Source organism: Condylura cristata, unplaced genomic scaffold (assembly GCF_000260355.1).
Source record: "Condylura cristata isolate star-nosed mole 26May11 unplaced genomic scaffold, ConCri1.0 scaffold00004, whole genome shotgun sequence".
Taxonomy (NCBI): Eukaryota; Metazoa; Chordata; class Mammalia; order Eulipotyphla; family Talpidae; genus Condylura; species Condylura cristata.
Genome location: NW_004567105.1, coordinates 65,973,457 through 65,990,729, shown reverse-complemented (window position 1 = coordinate 65,990,729; position 17,273 = coordinate 65,973,457). Strand labels below are relative to the sequence as shown.

General features: G+C 40.8%; 1 protein-coding gene across 1 annotated transcript in view; it reads right to left on the bottom strand.

Annotated features, from left to right (window-relative positions):
* The window catches only part of ULK4 (unc-51 like kinase 4), a 350,684-nt gene that overhangs the window by 32,817 nt on the left and 300,594 nt on the right, over window positions 1-17,273 (bottom strand). The window lies entirely within an intron of this gene.

The window sequence follows — 17,273 nt, the reverse complement described above, 5'->3', positions numbered from 1 at the left end:
CCCTCAGCAGTGTACTTCGTCGATCTGCCTGTTCTGCTCCCCACTCTGTCTCTGCTGAATCCTCTCACTGCCCCTGAGCCTCTGGCCTGTACCCCAGTTCTGTATGCACAATTAAATAAATAAATCTTTAAAAAAAAATGGTGTGCATTAAAATGGTCTATAGCAAAAGACTAGAAGACAGAATTATACATTTATGTCAGAAATAAGAAATCAACATCATATTAAAAAATCATGAGACATCAAATATGCAAATAAAAATGAGCAAATGTTTTAATTCGTAAGTTTTTTGTTTGTTGTCTCTTTCCTTTTTTTTTTCAAGTCTAGTATTACCTCAACAGCTATTTAGCTCTTAACGACTTTGATATTATGCTCTTCTCAGGGATTGGGAGAAAAGATTTACCTCTTCTTGAACATGTAAAGAACTTACAGTTCAGGACCCCATAGCCATGGATTTTATTTACCCTGCCTAAATCAAAACTAAGTCACTGGAGATGTCATAGCAAGGAGGAAAACTCTAGGGAGGCTATTAACAATTTAGCATCTCTAGTTCATGCTGGAGTGTTAATTCCATTTCCCAAAGAAAATGAGAAAAGTGGCACTAATTAAAATTAAGATCCTGTGACTCTGAAGCGCACCACCACATTCACATCAGCGTGCATTTGGAGTAACATACAATGGTGCCAAGGAGCCACTGAGGTCTGCTTTATTTCCCCCTCTCATTTCTTCACCCAGTAAATACAGACAATTGATGTCCAGCTCCAGTTATTGAGGGTGGGAGCCGTTTCTGCACACATGTCTAGCAGTGTCCTCTGAGAACACTGGGCAGCCGACAGTGATGACCTTTAAGACCACAGCTGTGTATTTGTTCATCTGCACTGCAGTTTCTTTCTGGCAAGCTCAAGTCTGTAATACCATGGGTTATAGGGTCACCGTGGGTAGCAAGCCTGTGAAAAGGTACCATTTGCTTTGGGGTACTCATGCGGGGGGTGGGGGCGGAGAGGAGACAGAAGCCTGCAGAAGCTCACAGGGGCTGGAGATCTTGCAATCATGCAAATGGAGACTAAACAGACACATGGAGGTTTCGAAATCATGGCTTTGGTTTTACACATTTATTTGTGTAAAATGGTAAACAATCTACTGGGGATTTGTTTAAGAGACTTGGAATAAGCTGGCTTGGAATAAATGGAAACTCTTAACATGGATGACATGATACATGGGGCTCTTGGCTGTTAGTAGCAATTTGCAGAGAGCAACCCTGGCTAATGTAAGAAGAAAAAGATTTTGAGGGCTCACAGCTTTTGGGGGGAGTTGGAATACTTAAGGATAAGCTTCCAGGGACAAAGCCCATGCCAATCACCGCCTTGGCTTGCACATACCAGTTCACACCAGGGCCACTTCTGACTGCGAAAGCCTCTATACTCCCACCCCGACCGATCTGCTCCTGCTGTGTCATGCCAGGAAGTCCAGCCAGCATCCTGTTGTTCCTCCAGAGAGCAAACTTGCCATCCCTGACTTCTTATGCCACTAGTTCCTGTCTCAAAGTATGGTGCAGAATCTTACAGGTGAAGCTAAATAGTCTTCTGCCTATGGCCCAGTTGCAGGGGAGGCTGGAATAGAGAGTCTACAATGTTACCATGAGAAGCAATCTTTGCTTCCTGCCGAGAGTTACCAGTGTGAGTGGGGTTCACCTGCTGGGCCAGCAAAATGAAAGGGCAGGCCTGCAAAGATACCCTGGAGAGGCAAACTCCAGTAAAGATGGGTGTCATTTTTTTCTTTTAAATTAAGTATGTTCATATTTTTCCTGATGATAAAGATACACTTTGAGAAGGTTGTCAGTTCCAGTCATATAACACCAGGGTCTAAAGTAAAGGAACGCTGAGAATAAAAGCATGAAAAGTAAAATGACAAGTATGATGCTTAATTTTGTGTTTCAACTTGGCTAGGCCATAGCACCTAGATATTTTGTCAAGCACTATTTTAAATGCTAAATTCTAAGCATGTCTTTCAGATGACATTAGCATTTAAATCTGTAGACTGAGTACAGCAGAGTACCCTCTGTAATGTGGATATGCCTCATCCAACCAGCTGAAAGCCTTAGGAGAAAACAGCTGACTTCTCAGAAGAGGGAATTCTACCTGCAGACTGTCTTTGGATTGGAATTGCAACTCTCTCCACAGTTTCCAACATGCTAGTCTACCGTCTAGATTTTGGTCTCGCCAAGCCTCCACAATTGTGTGAGCCAACTCCACGTGCACACACATACGACACTCTCTCTTCCCCTCCACCCCACTCTCTCTTTATTGTTTGTTTCTCTGGAGAACCCAAACTAAAACAATATCCAAAAGAAAGGCAAAACAGATCTTAAGGTAAAATGCATTATTAGGAATGAAGACGAAGAAGGCCTGATCATACTGAAAAAGAAGCCAGTTCTCTAGGAAGTTTGCCAGAAAGTAATAATTATGATGCTGTCTCTACACAATACAAATATACAAAATGGAAATGAACAAATTATAAGTATTTACAATATTAATACATCTTTCAATGATCTAATCTATAAAGCAGCCAAGAACATTAGGATGATTATAAAGACAAGAATGTAACACAGTTAATAACAAGGTAATATGATGGACATACATGATGCCTTACTTGAGAGCAGGTATACTTTTTTTCAAGTATGGAAAAATTACCAAACTGACTACATATTAGGCTACAAAAGATAGTTTCAATGAACAGGTAATAACTGATACAAAGATGGTATTTTCTGAGCCATGAAGTGATTCAACTAGAAAAATAACTGAAAGATACTTTTTTAAAAAAACACCCAAAAAACTGAATAGTTAAGACATACTTCTAAATGACACAAGGGTGAACAAATGGAACACAAAATATTTGAGTGGAACATTTTAAGACGAACATATTCCATGAAAAAAGAATGAAAAGGCTGCATATTGAAAATTGTAGTTTTTAATTAAAGGGTGACTGAAAAGATAATTTAAAGTTTTAAATGCTTTTATGAAAAGTTAAACATTTTTTAAGTATTGGGGACAGATGACAAAATTACGAAGAAAAGCATTGGAAAGGAGTGATTACATTTGGGAAGAGACAAGAATGTAGGGAAAGAGGGGGAGGAGGGTTTCCAAAGGACCTCTATGCTTTGTAAACTACAACACAGTTATTCATCTGTTTGCATTATAATTACTTGTTAAATTATGCAATTATATTAACATATCCTTCTGTATGAAAGATATTTTACAATATAAGTCAAACTACGAAAAATAACTGAGTTAAAAGTACAACTGAGAAAGTTAGACAAACTATAGCAAAACAAAACAAAATCAGATGGAAGCTCTTTATAAGAGACAGTAGGACATGGGAAGATTAAAAATAAAAATGTGAAAAAGATCTACCAGCAATGTAATAATAAAGAAATGTAGCATGATTACATCAATCAGAAAATAAAAAAGAGCAGGAGATAAAACTTATTATAAATAGAAAAAGTTACAAAAATAATATTAGAAGTTCAAATCACCAATATAATAAAACTTGCCTAGCAGAAAAGCCTCAAAAGATAGGGAGCAATAACTGATAGAATTATACAGAGAAATGTGCAAATTCAAAAGCTGGCTGATAATCAGGTAGATACAAAATTTAAGTAGATGTAGAATATTTCGATAAAATAACAAACGAGTTCAACTAACCACATATAAAGAGCTTTACACCCAACAAAGTGTACACAGTCTTCTAATGTATGCATGGAATATTTACTTTAAAACATGAACATAAGGCAAGTCTCATGCAATTTCAAGAATCAGAATTCATACTAGTCATGTCTTCCTACAGTAGTGAGAGTCAATGAAAAGTCAGTAACAAGACAACTCACAGGCTTGGAAATCTAAAACTGCACTTACAAATAACTTGTGATATATATATTTTTTTTTGGTGTTCACTTTTCCTTTTCTTTTTTTTTTTAATTACCAAAGTTTATTTTTACATCATTTTGTACATTTTTTTTTCCATCTCAATTGTAATCCCCGCAGGTTTCCCATCACCAAGTCACCCATGTGCCATCACCATAATCCCGTGTATTTCCCTCCCCCCACCCCGTCTTTGATCCCATTCCCCACTCCACCCCCACAAAATGTCTCTGGTATATGGCTGTTCATTATTTTTGAAATAACTTGTGATTTTTAAGGGGTTATAATGATATTGTTTAAAAAAAATTTACCTGTATGTTAATAAAACACTTATATCAACATTTGTGAAATGCAGTGCAAGCAACCCAAGGAGAAATATTTATAGTCCTAAGTGCTTATATTAGAAAAGAAGAAAGGCTGAAAGCAATGAGCTTCTCTTGCAAATTCATGAATTAGATAAAAGTAAAGGAGAAAAAGGGCTAAAGAATATAGAACTATAGTTGCAAAGATGAAACAAACATACACAGAAATCAACAAATTCAAGAGATGGTTTCCAGAGGCCAGCAGAGTAGAACAGACTCAAGACTGTTCAACAGAAAAAGAGAGAAGGTTCAAAACAAAATAGGAATAAAAAGAGGCAAAATACAGGTAACACTAAGGTCAGAGTAATAAAGCACTTGGTGGTTATGCGTCATATGAGCAAATTATTTAACCAACCTAATGTCTTGGTTTCACCATCTGTAAATGAGAGCTATCTTACGTACCAATCTCATGACTATTGTGAAAATTACACTGGTTAACGTATGTAATATGCCTAGATAAGTCCTTGGCAGTAAAAATAACAACGAAGACATTTTGTGCTTACTTAAGGTTAACTGTCGCTCCTATGGTTGGTGTTATTTTTGTTCTGTTACTTAGCCAATTGGACTAATTTATTAGCATTTTCTCAAAACATCTTTTTGCCCCTGATCTCCACTATTACATCATTTTCTATTCATTAATCTCTAATCCAACCTCACATGCCTTTTTGCTTTTCTTGTGTTTAATCTGACATTCTTTCACCAGTTTCTCTAGTTGACATTGCATATATTTCTTTTCAATGTTTCTTGATTTTTAGAATACATTCTTCCTGCTTCTTAGCTCAGCATAACAGAAAATCCATTCTAGGCTAGTACAGCCAATATACATGGTTCCCTCTCCTGCCAGCTCCCAGTGAAGGATGATTCCCCTTCCCCTGGGAAGGGTAAGTCACTAGTGTTTCTCATCCTGTCCAACTATGTGTGGCAGAGGCTAAGTTTCAAACAAGGACAGTTGAGAGATTGGTGTTTCCCTTCCTTTCCCTGGGCCCCCTTCAAGAGCATATATCCTATCCGGTGTGGGTTACCAACAATAACAGGTGCTCCACTAGCCCTTGCCCACGCCATTCTTAGGGCAGAGGCTCCAGGCTGGAAGAAGCAAGCTGAGAAGGTCACAGGCTGCCACCTTCATCTTGAGTTGTGCAAGATAAAGAGCACAGGGGGGTCACTCTGAGAGAAACTGGTCACTGTCCCCTTTTCCTGGCTTGAGTTGTGGCTCAAAGATTTTGCCCAGGAAGGAAGGCAATCCATGAGAATAAAGAACTCCAAAGTTTCTAGTAGAGAAACTGACTTTATTTGGGTCAGTGTGAGGAAATTCAATCTTGAGGATGCCCCCCAAAACAAAGGCGCTTTTGGTGGTAAGCAAGTAAAGGAAGTCTGGTAGTTTTATCACAGGACAAGCTAACTGCATGCCAGCTACTTACCTGAGAAAACCATACAAAGAGATAACTCAGAGGAGCCCTCTTAGGATCAGAATAGACCTGAAAGACTAGTCCAAAAAATCCCCCTGCAAAGCAACACTTTCTAATTGAATCTAATTGTGGAGCAACTTTCATCCTAGGGCATATTCGAAAATAAACACAGCAATGGGTCAGCAATTAGGAAAGACTCCTAGCTGGATATGACAGCAAAGAGGCAGACAGTTTAATGGAGAGATGAGGACAGAGACAGAGTCTGCAAAGCCATGATCATCCCAGAACGATCATGCAGAAATTCAAGGAGCAACATTGGCTGCTTTGTGTCATGCATGGGAGAAACAGAATAAATGACAGTAACAACCTCTGGAAAAGGGGACTAGTAACCGGAGTTGCTGCATATATTATTTAAAATGTCCAGTTTCCAACAAAATTTTGAATAAGCAAAAAAAAGAAAAATACAACTCAACAGGCAACAGAAATGGACTATGGATGCTGATAGTATGATAGGACCTAGATGTTGAATTTACTAGACATAAGCTTCACAGCAGCATCATAAAAATGCTGGAAAATCGGGTGGTAATCATGTTTAATGAAGCAAAGTAGGGCAATGCCTCACCAAACAGAGAATACCAGTGGAGATTTTTTTTTTTTAAAGGAAATGAAGGTGCTAGCAAATACAATAAATGAAGTGGAAAGTTGAGTAGAGACCCCCAACAATCAATGTGAGTGGGTCAAGAAAAAGAATCAGCAAGCTTGAAGAAATATCAATAAGAATGTGCAATCCTAAAAACAGAGGGAGAAGAATGAAGGAAAATGCAAAGAGACTTAGAGAAATGTGAGACACCAGCAAGGGTACCAGTGATGCATGAGTAACAGGAGTGCCAGGAAGGGGAGATGGGAAGAGAAAGGTGCTCCAAGAAATAATGGCTTAACACTTTCCAAATTTAATCAAAAAACAAATCTACAAACATCCAACAATCTCTCCAACTTCACGCTGACAAAAATCTCTGAAATTGTTTCTCCCTTCAACTGGTAGTATGAAGCCAACTACATAAGCCAAATCTAGTCATCTTCTTATCCCCTTTCCTCACATGTTATAACCAGCGCCAGAGTTAGTTCTGTAGGCACTGCCTGGAAATTACTTCTTAACTCCAGTAACTCCATCTATCAAAGCAATCTATCATCTGGACCTGTCTTTAGTGCAGTAACCTCCTCCTAGAACCCTGTTTATCTCCTACCCAGGTCAACTCTTTGTTTTGCACACAGAAGCCATAAACCAGAAACACATCATGCTTCCGTAAGCACTTCCATTACAATTAAAATGCAAACTGTAAAAATTAACATTTGCTCTGGTGCTCTACCAATTGTCATTTCTCCTTTCTTATCTACTACTCTCAACCTGTCTACTGCCTTGTGACCTCAATGATCTGATCCTTGAACAAGCCAAGTTCGCTCATCACAAGTGTACTTGGTGGTCTCAAATACTCTTCTAGTTAGTTTTTTACCTGACCAGCCCCCTGCTGAACTTTCAGGTCTCAGCTACTACAGAAACTCTTCTGACCATGCCTCCCCTGGTCTCCTTCAATTAAAAAAGGCCATGCATCTTAATAAACTATTCCTCTAAGAAGATAACAAATGGTCAATAAGCACATGAAAGAATGAATATCATTAGCCAACCAGCAAAATAACAAATCAAACCACAATGAGCTATCACTTCATCCCCACTAAGATGGCTCTAACCAAAAAGACAAACAATAGCAAATGTTAACAATGAAACAGGTGTGGAGAAATCAGAACTCTCATACAATGCTGGTGAACCGGTAAAATGATGCAGTCACTTTGAGAAAGAGTTTGAGAGTTCCTCAAATGATTAAACACAGTGTTACTATATGATCCACAACTCCATTGATACCCAACAGAAATGAAAACATGTTTATACAAAACTTGTAAACAAATGTTAGCATTAGCATTATTCAAAAGGTAAAGAAAACCCAAAGGCCGTCAACTGATGGAGAAATAGAATAGATTATATTCATGCTATGGGATATTATTCAGTAAAAGAAAGGAACGAAGTACTGAAAATGCTACAACAGAGGTGGACTTTCAAAAGATAATGCCAAGTGAAGAAGCCAGACATCGAAGGCACTCATTGTAAGGTATATGAAATATTCATTGTAAGGCAGACAAATCTAGAGAGACAGAAAAGTTTGTAGTCATGAGGCAAGGGGGGAAATGATGGCTAACGGTATGAGATTTCTTTTGGGGGTAATAAGAAGCTTGTAAAATTGTTCATGGTGATGGGTGCACACCTTTGTTTATAGATACATTAAATGGGCGACTTGGATGGTATATGAACTATATTTCAACAAAGCTATTGAAGAGAAAAGTAACTGCCATGCTGCCCTTCTTTCCCCCAACTAGTGTGCCAGTTCCCTGGATTCACCACCATATAGGATGGCATCTACAGTGGCATTTTCTTTTAACTGAGGCAACACTGGCTTGCAACACTGTATATGATTTACAGGTATAGGACACACCACTCATGGGTATGTTACCACACCACACCCACCACCAAGGCACCTACAGTTCTCCATCATAGTCCACTGTGCCCTGCCCTACCCTCTCTCCCTCCAGGATTCTTCTATATAAGAGTCAGTGAAGCACTGTTTACAATAGTCAAGTTATAGAAACAAGTTAAGTGCCCACAGATAGGTGGGGATTAGGAAAACCTGGTGTATATATACACTATGAAATAATACTCTGCTATATACATTTAAAAAGAAAAAAAAAAGAATAAGTCTTGCAACTTGCAATAACATGGATGGAACAGGAGGGGATTATGCTGCCAGGTGAAGCAAGACAGAGGAGAGAGAGAAAAATACTGGATGGTTTCACTTATATGTGGAAGTGTGCAGAAACAGAACACAGTCAGCTAAAACCAAACCAGTAACAAACCTACAATGGCATCTTGCACACTGGCATGCCAATCTCTGCTAAGTGAACAAATTTACCTCTTGGAATAGCCCCCCATAGTCTTTCTATGATTATACAACATTTTCTTCTATGACATTTTGAAAATGTATCAAGTATTTTAAAAGTAGGCAACTAAAGCTATTTTCTCTATAATTTTAACTAATTTCTTGTGATTTTGAAACTGTTGCTTTTCACCTTTTAAGTGAAACAGATGATCATCTATCAAGATAAATAACCCAACACAAGGATCTGTTAAACTTTCATGTCACAATAAAAGATGACACAGGCCAATACTAGCCTGATGTCCTAAAAAATTAAACACCCATTTTTTTCTTCTTGGTCAAATAAACATCCTCTTGAACAACAAATGACTGATTTCATTTAGCTGATGCTGAACAGAGTTGTAATTCCTGTGGAGATACTTACTCAAATATTCCAGACCGTGCTCTGATTTATCGCTGTCTAAATGATAGACAGGAGCTCTGTCACCCCCTATTATACTCCCAGTGACTACAGGCAAGGAAGGCTTACTTCTGGTTCTGAGGTTGGGAAAGTTGCTGCCCACTCCTCTCCTCTGATATCTGTTTACTATCAACTGCAGAAGCTGCAGGGATTTAGTCACTTGACCTCCTTCCTCCTGGTGATACAGTTGTATTGATCCTTTAACGAATGGGTGAATCCAATGCTGTTGTCTTAGGGGTTAAGGTGAATTATTAATGAGTTTACAGGCAAAAGTTGCTCTCAACTCTTTATTTTACCCTGGAGAAAATTCTAATTGGGGGTGGGGAGGGTGTATAAAGGGAAAAAATACAGGAAAAAAGTTCCTGCTAGAGTCCTTCCTTGTTACCACTTGTGCTGTGAGGCACAAGTGGTAACAAGGCAGGGTTTTCTCTGGTAGAGAGTTGAGAAGATAGTTTTTATTTTAATTTGGGCTTGTAGAACAAGCTGGATAATCTAATTTAAGAATTTCAAATTGGTTTAACTGGGTTGTTAGGTTAGTATTGGGGAAAAAAGAAAGGCTGTATTAAAAGAATTCATACAAACACCCCAATCAAAAAATGGGCAGAAGAGCTATATGCAATTCTTGAAAGAAGGTATACAGATGGCTCATAGGCATATGAAAAAATGTTCATTATTACTTATCATTAGGGAAATGCAAATCAAAACCATAACGAGATATCACTTGCCACCTGTGAGAACGGGCCACATAAAAAAGAACAGAAACAAATGCTGAGGAACTTCTTATACTGTTGGTGGGAACAGAGACTGGTCCAGGTCCTCTGGAAAGCAGTGTGGTGCTTCCTCAAAAGACTAAAAATGGATCTGCCATACAATCCAGCATTCCACTCCTAGGTATCTACCCAGCGAACAGAAAACATTAGTTCCAAAGGAAACCTATTTTCCTATGTTTATTACAGCACTAGTTATAATAGCCAAGATATAGAAACAACCAAAATGGCCCCAAACGGGGGAGTGGCTCAAGAAGATGTGGAATGGAATAATACTCAGTAATCAAAAAGATAAACTTGTGCCATTTGCAGCAACACAGACAGAGCTGGAAGAGATTATGCTAAATGAAATACACCACGAGAAAAATAAATACTAGATGGTGTCACTTTTATGTGGAATACAGGGAAACAAGCAAAAGTGTCAAACAAAGACAAACTTTAAAACCAACCCTTAAAAAGTGGCCATACATCTTAGGCACCCAAGGGTGGGGGGAAGGGAAGGAGAAGAGGAAAGCTGGGGGGTGGGAGGAGCATAGTGGACTGTGGTGGAGCACTGAGTGCTATAGTGGTAGGAGAGCGACAGTGACCACACCGGAGGGGAGAAACCCTGTATTGTCAAATATAAACAAAGATGTAAGACAAAGGTATTTAGCTAATTTTAAAAAATTAAAAATGGATATATACTTCAGTAAAAATATTTACATTGGCTTTTAATTCAGTTAGGAGGCAGAGCTATATCTAACTTTTTAGTTCAAAATTTTAGTGTTTTTCCAATGTAAGTGTATCAATACTGAGAGGCAAAATAGAGAGTGGGAAAAATGCCACTAGTGTTTGTGTTTTGGGTTATGGCTACCACTATCCAAAAACAATTTAATGGGCCTCATGGAAACAAGAGTACTATGCAGACAGCTGGTAGGAAACCAGACCCTATGCTGTGGGTGCCCTGCGGAATCCTGATGAACGGGTCAGCCAGTCACCTGAAGCACTCCAGAGTGACGACGCCATGGGCAGTTTATTCTGTGAGCTGGGGCAACTCCAGAAAGACAACAAGGACATTGCTGACCGACAGTGTGTATCCAACACAGTGTTCAAAGAAAATCAGCAGTGTCTGATCAATGCTGGCCTCATAACTGGGAAAGGATGACATCCATTTAGATAATGTATTTCTAATATATGTCAATGTTGTTTTAAAAGAACTCCGAAGGAGTCAGTACCAATTATTATCTTACAGTGGAATTTGAGATAAAGGAGGGTGTCTGACAAGGTATGATTAATTGTATGTAACTTATCTATGAAAATAAGTTTGGATATTTCTTGCATGCTTTATAAAAGTCCCTATTTTAAGTTAAATAAAATATTAAAGCTAAAGTAACATGGCCCCAGAGATACTCAAGTGGGTGTGTTGACAGTGAAGTGACCTTTGGAAAGGCCCTGCAGGCTACATTTCTCACTTAGTTGATGTGGACAGGGAGTGCTTGTGACTGTGATTTATGCTCCAAACCAGATAGCTTCCAACACAAGAGCTGTTAGAGCATTTCGCTTCTGAGATCTCAATAGCTCAAAAGATCTAAACACATTTTTCATGTCATGTGTTCAGTTATTATAACTCATCAAGAAGGAGTAAAGTTTGTAAGTGCTGTCAGTTCTGGAAAACCCAAATTGAAAGGGCTAAACTCTCAAAAAATGTGTCTGTGGTTCTCTCAGAAATCTAGACACTATTAAACAAGAGCAATCTTTGCAAGTTTTACTAAATACACTCCAGTCCATGGCCAGAGCAAGTTCATCTGCAACCTCCTAAGACAATACCAAGTAACCTCACCATATTTGTTTTTAAAATATCTAACATGTACTACTAGGCTTTTACCATATGCTTGCTGCATTTTTAAGATTTATTTATTTATGCATACAGAACTGGGGTACAGGCCAGAGGTGCAGGGGTGGTGAGAGGATTCACCAGAGACAGAGTGGGGAGCAGAACGGGCAGATCGACGAAGTCCACTGCTGAGGGGAGCAGCGGCCGGGTCAGGAGAGGTCTGCCGTATCTCCCGGCCCGGGATCAAACTAGCACTGAAGCTACTGCCGCGAGCTTGCAGTGCTGTATCCTTACCCGTTGTGCCACCAGGGAGGGCCCTGCTTGCTACTTTTCTAAATCCTTCATATATCTTGTGTCCTACCGGTCTCCTAAAAACTACATGATACAGTAGTCCAATTAATAGATTTGGAAACTGAGGTCACACAGGTTCATGTGCTCTCTCCAAGTCCTTGGGTACCAAGTGAAGGAGCTGGAGTCACTGAATTCATAAACAAAGAGCCCAAGTTTTTATCTACTGATCCCATGGCGGTTTCTTCAAGATATAGGGTATAAAGTTTCCATAACTTAGTATATAATACAGATGTGCTGTATTTGAAATGTTTGAATGTTTAAATAAAAGTAAACATGTTTTCTTTACATTGCTGAATAGGCTGCACCCGACTGGAGCATCTGCTACTTGCATTCTGATTTTAGTTCTGCTCACTGGTTATGTGCCTTCAAGAAAAATTCTCCTGGTGCTGTTGAGCCTCTGTTTTCCCAATTAGAAAATTCAATCATGAATTTCTTGGGAGAAGGAAGAGTGATTTACGCAAAGTGTCCATCTGATTGTGGGCACTTAACAAAAGGCAGCCATTATTATCATGAGATGATGATCCCGGGAAAGTTCTGAGTAAACCATGCTCTATGAATCCAGAAGGGGTCACGTTATTCCATTATTACCCTGATGATGATGAAGGTGATGATGTGAGTCAACTGTTTAGATCACAACCTGTTTTCTAATAACAAGGGATGTTTCTGGATCCCCAGGAGCCTCATAACCCTGGAGTAAACCCTCCAGATTGTGTGGGACTGAGGGAACCCAACACCAGTCTTGTCCAGTCCCACAACCATAGTTGAATACTGAGAAGTGTTTGTGCCTACACCGTCCTGGGCAAGACTCCTCAATTTTGAATCCTCTCCTGAATTGATCCTGAGACCTTCCCCCACTCCCCACCCCTATGCGTTCAATAAGCCATCTAGGCTGTGACGGAACAAGTTTTAAGATTCAGTAATTTAACGCAATTATATCTTGCTACCATTTGTTTAAGCCTGGAATCTGCCCATGGCTCTAATTGCCAGGTATTTCTGGCTTTTACGTTGCCCCTTTATAACCAGCAAGCTTGACTCTGGGAAGATGCTTCCTCCCAAGATCTCACATTTCCATTATTACTTCAGGGGGCTCCTTTAAAAGAGGAGGAGAGGTGTTAATTAGGGTGGCTCATCCTCAGGAAAATCTTTTAGTCTCCAGGGTTGGCTGGAAGCTGCATTCATGTGAAAAGAGCTAGGGGTATAGAACAGCCAACAACTCTTGTATGTCAAGTCTTGCTTCCTCACACAATGGCATCCCCATTCCACTGGCCACAGCACATCATGGGTAGACTTGTCCATCGCATCCCCTTTGCTCAAGATCTCTTGCTTGGATGGTCGCGGAGGTACCTGCCAAAGCACAGTGATGTACTAATTGTGGGCCCACCAAAAAGTAGCCTCCTTTTCTTGGAGGCTAGTTACTTCCCTGGGCTCATGAATGAGGAAGGTACAAAGCCTGTACCTATTTACCTTGACCTTGACCTAGCAGCATTTCAGTTATTTGGCTTTGAGGAATTATGACTGGCACTGCGGGTTGAACCCAGCAGGAAGCCTAAAGCAAGCTAATAACTGCTGCAGGGTTGTGGGGCTGCAGCTATGTCAGCTGTGGCCTCGCATCAAGAAGTAGCCCTTCCACTTCCTTCCAACACAGCGAGCAGGTTCTGAGACTCTGGTGTGCATGTCTGCACTAGGGACACAAGGGAACATGAAGCAACAGGAGGCCTGGGCCCAGAACAGGTGCCATGTAGCTAGTGTCACTAGACCACCTACTAGTGAACGTCAGAAACCGGTTCTCTGCAGAGTAAGAAAGTGACACCAAGAGAGAGGGACTGCTGACCGCTGCTTCAGCTCTGAGCTCATCTGCGTGTCTACTCTGTGTCCAGAGCCCTGTGACAGCACAGGATCCCGGCCTTCATTTGGTAGGGAGAGAAGATGTGAAGAGCTTAATAAGAACTCAAGTGTCGGAGAAAGCAAGACCTGGAGAACCAGCATGAATGAGGGCCAGAGCATGAAGTGCCAGAGGCGGAGTGGCAGTGGGTGCAGAGACATCTGGGGAGGGCTGGTGTAGACACGGAAGGGGCAGGGGCACAGAGGGCTTGAAGGACCCCTGGACTGGGACAAGTGAAAACAACAACAGGGCTCAGTGTAAGCAGAAGCCAAAGTTTGTGGTGAAGGTCATGCTCTCCTTGGAGCCTCCATCAGCTAAAACTCTTCTCTCCAGTTCATCCAAGGGCATTTTCCTCCCTCACCTTTGGTCGTCTTGTTTTCCAGTGAGCACTTCATGACAAGTTGTGCATCTCACTCTCAAGTGGAGGAAGTATTATACTGAAACATGAGGTTGGTTGGAAAACATTAGCGCTGTGAGAGTAAAAACAACTGATTATCTTTCCAAAGGAGGTAATTATCCAGCCAAATGAGCTCATCTGCGCTGGCAGGGAAAGGACAGGACCAGTAGGACTCGTTGTGGAGGGAGGATGTCCCTCATTTCTTCACAGCGCAACCTGCAATTTTCTGATGGTTTAAATGGTGTGCTTTTCACTGGAGTACAGCTTGACATAGTATGCCCAGCTTTCCGGCGCTCCAAGAGGGTGCAATGCAGTCTTCTCCCAGGAATCCTCAAGGTAAACCACTCTTATCAAAAAGTGACAAAAATCAGTCTGGTCACTCAGAAAAATGAGAACATTTGAAAGTAGCTCAGAGGTGCTCATGTCCTGGGGAGTCTGAATAATTAAGGTGGTTGAGAGTCAGAAACAACTTTTCCAAATATATTTATACTTAAATTATTCATTGGTTTCTTAGAAGATAAGAATTAAACTCTAATTAAAAATAAAAAGACATCAGATTTTACATTATGTAAAGCAGACACTTTCAATGCAAATACTTATTCACCAGTAAAGTACAAAATTTGCTATTGTCTTGCTTGCAAACGGTTTTTAGAGAGACTGAAATTGCATGTGAAGGATCCCACTCCTGGCACTGAAGGTGTTTTTAATGAAAGAATGGATTTCAATTTTTATATTAAACATATGTTGTATGTGTGTAATCATGTGTAGATAAATGTGTATACGTGTACATACATTTCTATATGTTCACATGTCTATATAAGTATAGCTACACAAAACAGTATGTTATGTATGTATGTGTGTAATGAAATAAAGCCAGGCCTTCATCATACCCCAGAAAAAAAAAATCACTGTATATTAAAACTGGCCTCTGGATTCCCGACTGGTTGGAATGATTTGTCTCGGCACAGCGTGGGCTTCTCAAGAACCAGCTGCTCTGCTCTCCTCTCTGCAGGCAGCAAATTCACAGCATTCTGATCACGAGAAGTACTATTCTACCTCACAAATCAATACGGACAACTCTTCAAATTCGATTCCTGAATACAAGTTTGCAGCTAATTCCTGCAAGAATTTCATTATTAACCGAAGTGCAATTTAGAATCTATGATTGAAAGGCCTGCCTGCTCCAATTCCCTAGCCTCCTCTTCAACCAGATTCCCTACCTTGTTGGAAAATGTGTTAACCTTAAATTAAAAAATGTTACATTTACATGCTTGTAAATACACAAGGATGCACAAATAATAGAATATATGCCCAACCCTGCTGTTCACAAACAGTAGAAGAGAAATATTAGGTCAGTGACAGACTTAAGGCCAAAAAAAGAGAGAGAGAGAGAGAGCACTTGCAGTCGATAAGTTTGGGGATTTGGGAATAAAAGAAAAAGCTCACATGAAATGTGTATTTTGGTGGTCATGTGTAAAGGCTATTTTACAAAAGTTTTAAACTACTTTCCATGAAGTTTTTCTTTGCCCTCTCCTTAAGTCAGCTCACCCTGCCTGGAAGGGACATGAAGTCCGGCTATTTCAAGGTCATTTAACAGTGGTCCTCCCGGGCGGCTGTGGTGCTTGGGGATGGCACAGTGGACAAGGCACCGAAGCCAGAGGAGCGAGTGGAAGGACCACCCATCCCGGGGTCGGACACACTCTCACCCATGGAGCGCAGGGCCCCACCTCCTGGCGACAGCTTCGTGGAGGACTTTGTGACTAACGCAGCCTCCTGACTGGCTAGTTTAGGAATAAAGACATAAAACAGGTCAGCGAGGGCCAACACTGCATGGCATGGTAGGGTCTCTCCCCTGGTGTCTCCGAGTTTCGGATAAGGTGGGCTATACAGAATTTATGCTCTGGGGAGATTTTTTTTGTGTTGTTGAAATGAGAAAAGCTGGAAATAAACATGTAGTTTCTAGAAGGAGAAGAAAAGGGGTAATCTAGCACCTTCTCCATTTACCCTCACATCCTGAGCAATCTGGGGGAGGGTGTCCTGCTGGACAGTCTATAGAGCGCTTTGTTCAGGAGCAAATTGCACCAAATCCCTGGACGGGTAACTGCATTATATGTCAGTGGCCTTTTCAACCACGTCAACAAATTGGCCATTTATGATTTGTCTTTCCTTTAGATATTTTTCCCTCTCGTCTCCACTTTCTTTTATGTCCATTTGCCACCAGCCTTCTCTGTAGCCTCCAGAACCCACACCCCTCCAGGACCCACTAAGAGAAGCTGCTTCACAATTACTCATTATTAATGTAATTAACACCCTTTCATTCTAGGACAGGCCAGTAGTCACCTTTCAAGTACAGCAATTATGGAAATCAGACATCCAGATGTGTAGTAATTTCCTAATAACTACACACCTATGAAGTGCCAGAGGAGGCCTCAAGGTTTCAGACCCGCTTGAGTATGCAGTCATGTTAATTAGGGTGATAACTTGTATTTACGCGGCGCCATCCTGCCCCAGCAACCTAAACTAGCATCAAGACATACAATTAACAGTCACATATAAAGAGTGACAACAGTAAGAGGGGCCTTTTCAGAAAGGAACACACGCAGAAGAAACGTTAAGGCAGGCAGGCATTTCTTTTCTGGCAGAGCAGGCTCTTCCGGTGAGTCCGGGGTGGTGAGGCAGGAGGCCCAGACATGTCCCTCTTCAAGACACTTAGAAAGAGGAACTGCGGGGCCCTACCTGGTGGCGCTGCGGGTTGGAGCACAGCACTGTGAAGCTGGCCGTGGCTGCTTCAGTGTGAGTTCGATCCCCCACCCTCAAGGTGGAGCAGCAGACCTCTCCTGTCTCACTGCTGCTCCCCTCAGCAGTATATTTCATCCATCTGCCTGTTCTGCTCCCCACTCTGTCTCTGGTGAATTCTCTCACTACCCCTGCACCTCTGGC